The sequence below is a fragment of the Mastomys coucha genome, unplaced genomic scaffold (assembly GCF_008632895.1).
Source record: "Mastomys coucha isolate ucsf_1 unplaced genomic scaffold, UCSF_Mcou_1 pScaffold3, whole genome shotgun sequence".
Classification (NCBI taxonomy): Eukaryota; Metazoa; Chordata; class Mammalia; order Rodentia; family Muridae; genus Mastomys; species Mastomys coucha.
The window spans coordinates 9,001,867-9,006,380 of NW_022196909.1; the positions used below are offsets into that span (position 1 = coordinate 9,001,867).

Genomic DNA, 4,514 nt, shown 5'->3' on the forward strand with positions numbered 1-4,514 from the left:
CTAGCCTCCACTCTCCCATATTTTCTCTCCCTTTTATTCTGGCTAGCCCCCACTCTCCCCTCTGTTTCCGACATGTTATCTTGTAACTCCTCAAGTGCCCTCTGTCCCGATGCTACACGGAATTTCTCATCCTCCAGGCAAGAATGTATCAAATGCCAAATGGACATCGTAACAAGCGCCACTAGCACGATTACCATGGCTTTGGCTGTGCTCTCTAACCTTGAGGAAGGGTTGGAGGAATTAAAATCAAGCAGCATGCCTCTCAGAGCTCACTCTGTCCTGCAGTTCTGAAACCTACCAGCTGTTGTAAGGTTCTCCCAGCGTCCCGGGTTTTTCGGTACCAGCTGTTGCCCGCGCAGTCGTCTCGCCAGCAAGAAGACACGTGGACACACTAGGTTCCTTCTGCAGCAACGTTTTATTTGTCTCCATCCATAGGGAAAAAGGGTCGAGCCCAAAATCTGCACTGCTTATATACACCACAGTGCAGCATATCTGCCCACAGCGTGGCATGTCTGCCCATGATTGGCTGTCCGCTCATTACCCTACTTAACACCCCGGGATGGGCCGTGACATGGCGTCCTTTCACTCTACGCACATGCGCAAACAGTTGTTTACTCGACAGCGGAAGTAGGCGACATCTTGTCATGGCGAATGCCTCTCCCCTTCACGGCTCCCCACAGTAGATTTCTCACCAGAGACTGTTGAGTCCCTCCCTTTTGCCTCAGCTCCGAGACATTGGAGCTTGCCACCGGAGACTCAACTCACGCCTGCCATATATATTGTATAGCTCAGAATTTACAATTGCTTAGAGGTGTTCCTTTTTAAATATTACTAATTCCCAAATTTTGCAATTGTTCATGCTTATACAACTAAAGTTAAGAGAAAGTATTGTTCCTTTAAAAAACTGTCTTTAGATATCTTAAACTGCCTGGACAAGACCCTTAAGACAATGATACAGCAAATTTGTATCCCAGTCAGACTACAGACTTTACACAAAAACAATTGGTCATATAATATAATTCTTTATATCATCAAAATAATAATGGCTTATAATAATTTGGTATTTTTAAAAAATATTTCTGATTTTAAAAAATAAAAATAAAATATACACATGTACCTTTTCAATTTTTCTAGTTAAAATTGTCTTAACAAAAAAAAAACAACAAAAAATGTAGTCATTGCCTACATTAATTTTCTGTTTGGTGTTCCTAAATAGATTAGAATATATTATAGAACTGGCTATTACAGTCAGACATTTGAGATATTTTGCTAACAATCTAATGTTACCCATATTACTGAGATAATTTATACTTCTCAGAGACAATATTTACTCAATGTGCACTTTGCACTTTTGAAAATTCAAATTTTTAATATTAAAGAATGGGGAATATGCACTCCTTCAAAAGCATTTTGTTTTTTGCTTGTTTTGAAAAGCATATTTCATTTTTTGCCTCTTTTAAGGCATGCCTCGCTTTTTGCTTGTTCTAATATATATATATATATATATATATATATATATATATATATACATATCTATCTATCTATATATAGATATATATAGATATATATTTTTCACAGTCTGATACTAAAAGTCAGCCTGCTACAGATCGCCTTTGGCATCCACATATTTTTAATTTTTATGCCATGATGGAATGGCGTGTCACTCCACTTACTAACACATTATCTTAACCCCACTTTATTCTGGGGCTGAGGGTCCGTGTGTATATTTTCCCAGAAAGAGGAGGGAGCATGCTGGCTCCCAGAAAAATTAATTCGCCAAGTGGACTCAGAGCCACAACCCTCTTAGTAAATGTGCTTAAATGCACTACAAAAAAAATTTTTTTTGTTTTTGTTTTTTCTTTTTTTCTGTTTCCTTTTTTTATTTTTGAGCTGACAGCCTTTTTTCTGTAGTTCTGGAAACACCCGCTTAATTCAAAAGCTTACTCTCGTGAAATTAAAAGAACAATTCAAACTCATTTGCACATGCCCAGATACTTCAATATTTACATTCCAAAGGCTGGTACATCCCGAGGTTACTAGCCAAACCTTACTAATTTACATTTGAAGTGAGCCCTGATCTCTAGGTTCCCTGAGTCAGAACTGGTAATTTACAACTGAGTCAAGAAGCTACACCCATCCCCAACACAATGGCAGCCGGTGCTACTTCACGCAGACTTCAAAAAGAATAGACTCCAGAGAGACTGTGGCAGGTCCCAGACTTTACAGGTATTTGAGACATATCTTAGTGCTAGCTGCATGGATGAATGGTACATTTTGGAAACCTGTGGTCCACGAGCTAGGGCTCTAGTGAATATCCACCCAAGACAGAGACACGCCAGGTCTGTAATCTTGGTGGTCAATACAGAGTAATGTGCTTTCACTGTAAGGGCGGACCAACAAAAATATTCCTACTTTTTGAACCACTTCACTCTCGTTGGGGTGACTCTCCAGCTGCCAGGGAGGAATTGTGATAACTGGAATGAAAGTAGGAACAGTCTATATTCATGATGCCAGGGTCATGGGTCTCAAAGAACTTAGCTGGGTCATGGCCACTGAGAAATGACACACATATCTTTGGTAATCTGATGGCTACAAGGAAAAAAAAAAAAGAAAAGAAAAGACAGAGACATGGGGCTGGTGAGATGGCTCAGTGGGGAAGAGCACCGACTGCTCTTCAGAAGGTCATGAGTTCAAATCCCAGCAACCACATGGTGGCTAACAACCACCCGTAATGAGATCTGACGCCCTCTTCTGGTGCGTCTGAAGACAGCTACAGTATTCTTACATATAATAAATAAATAAATCTAAAAAAAAATATTAAAAAAAGACAGAGACACGCGTGGAGTGTGTTTGAAAAAACACAAAAAGAGCCCAGTTTGTAGAATCAAACTAGCTGCATGTGACGTTGATGACAGGCAAAGATATCTGCCCGAGATAACAAATACGCAGGTTATTTCCGACTAAGCACTGTAAAAATCCCTGTGCAAAGCTGTGCCCATTGATATGGCCTTAACCCTACTTTCATATAATAAATAAGGGCGAGATGTTGGGTCCCTCCCTTCTGCCTCAGCTCCGAGACATTGGAGCTTGCCACCAGAGACTCAACTCACGCCTGCCATGCCTAAAACAAAGGCTCACTACTCTGAGTCCTGCCTTCGAAGATTCCAGAGGAAAATACGCCTACTGGCTGGCATGTCTACAGCTTGAGGACATCTGTTGTTGACCTCCTCCCCCACCGTGGGCTGCGCCTCTGGCCACTCCCTGGAGTCGAGACCTGCGGGAAGCCTTGATCCGCCACCTTCAGCCCAGCAGCCTGGCTTCCCTTTGACTTCCCCTTTGACTCTGTTCAGACTCTTCCTGACTCCTCCCACATTGCTTATGTTATTCAAATGTCATTGTAACCTAGAGATTCAGTTTTACTTTCTTGTATATAAATAGTAAACCCAAAAGTAAAGGCAAGCCTTGATTGGAAACCTTCAACTTGGCTTCGTGTCCTTTTGTTCTCGAACTCTGTGTCTCAGGTCTCCTTTCTCCCTTAAGTCGAGGCAGAACCTGGTTAATGAAACTGTGGGACAGTTTCAAGAGACTATGAAAGCTAGAAGATCCTGGGCAGATGTCCTACAGACCCTACAAGAACACAAATGCCAGCCCAGGCTACTATACCCTGCAAAACTCTCAATTACCATAGATGGAGAAAACAAGATATTCCATGACAAAAAGAAATTTACACAATATCTTTCCACAAATCCAGCCCTACAAAGGATAAAAATGGAAAACATCAACATAAGGAGCAAAACTACACCCTAGAAGAAGCAAGAAGGTAATTTTTCAACAAATCCACACAAACCTAATTCCACCTCTTACAACCAAAACAACAGGAAGTGACAATTACGTTTTCTTTATATATTAATTTGAAAATTAATATTTCCAACATATCCTAATCGATTGAAATCCAATAATATGAGGAATTGGAAATTTGTTGATTGTCATCCAATGCTCTCTCTAATTTGGTAATTGGAGAAATAGGTGCAACATTGTATAATCTATATACATTGTCAGCTTGTTTGTTTGTGACAGTGTCTGGCTGTGTCTTGAACATAAGTGTCTTGAAATCTTGCTTCTCCTATCTTAGCTTCTCTATTAGTAGTATTGTTTATTTCATGTTTTTACATTATACTATTGTTTTCAGAACAGCTTATATATTTCAAAAGTATTTATATACCCCAAAAAATCATAGACGATTAACTAGGGAGGTGGCTTGTAAGAGAACAACAAAGTGAGACTGAATGCTTTGCTTGACATTTGTAACTCTTGTATCAAGTTTGAAGAAGAGGACTTTATAAGTTACTCTTTCTCTGAGATGAATGCTTTTCCAAATTATCACACCAATGAACCAAATTCTTACCCTCACCTAATATCTGTGCCACCCTCCAAGCAGAACCATTTTTTATTGAAACAGTTGGTGAATGACTTTATGGATAGACCATCTTAATACCTACACCATTTCTTAAATG

General features: G+C 39.9%; 1 non-coding gene across 1 annotated transcript; it reads left to right on the forward strand.

The window, feature by feature from the left end:
• Nucleotides 1–2,288: 2,288 nt before the first annotated feature.
• LOC116075598 lies at nt 2,289–2,591 on the forward strand. The gene has a single exon (XR_004112633.1). It is a non-coding gene; the product is annotated as a small nucleolar RNA U85 (small nucleolar RNA).
• The last annotated feature ends 1,923 nt before the right edge of the window (nt 2,592–4,514 follow it).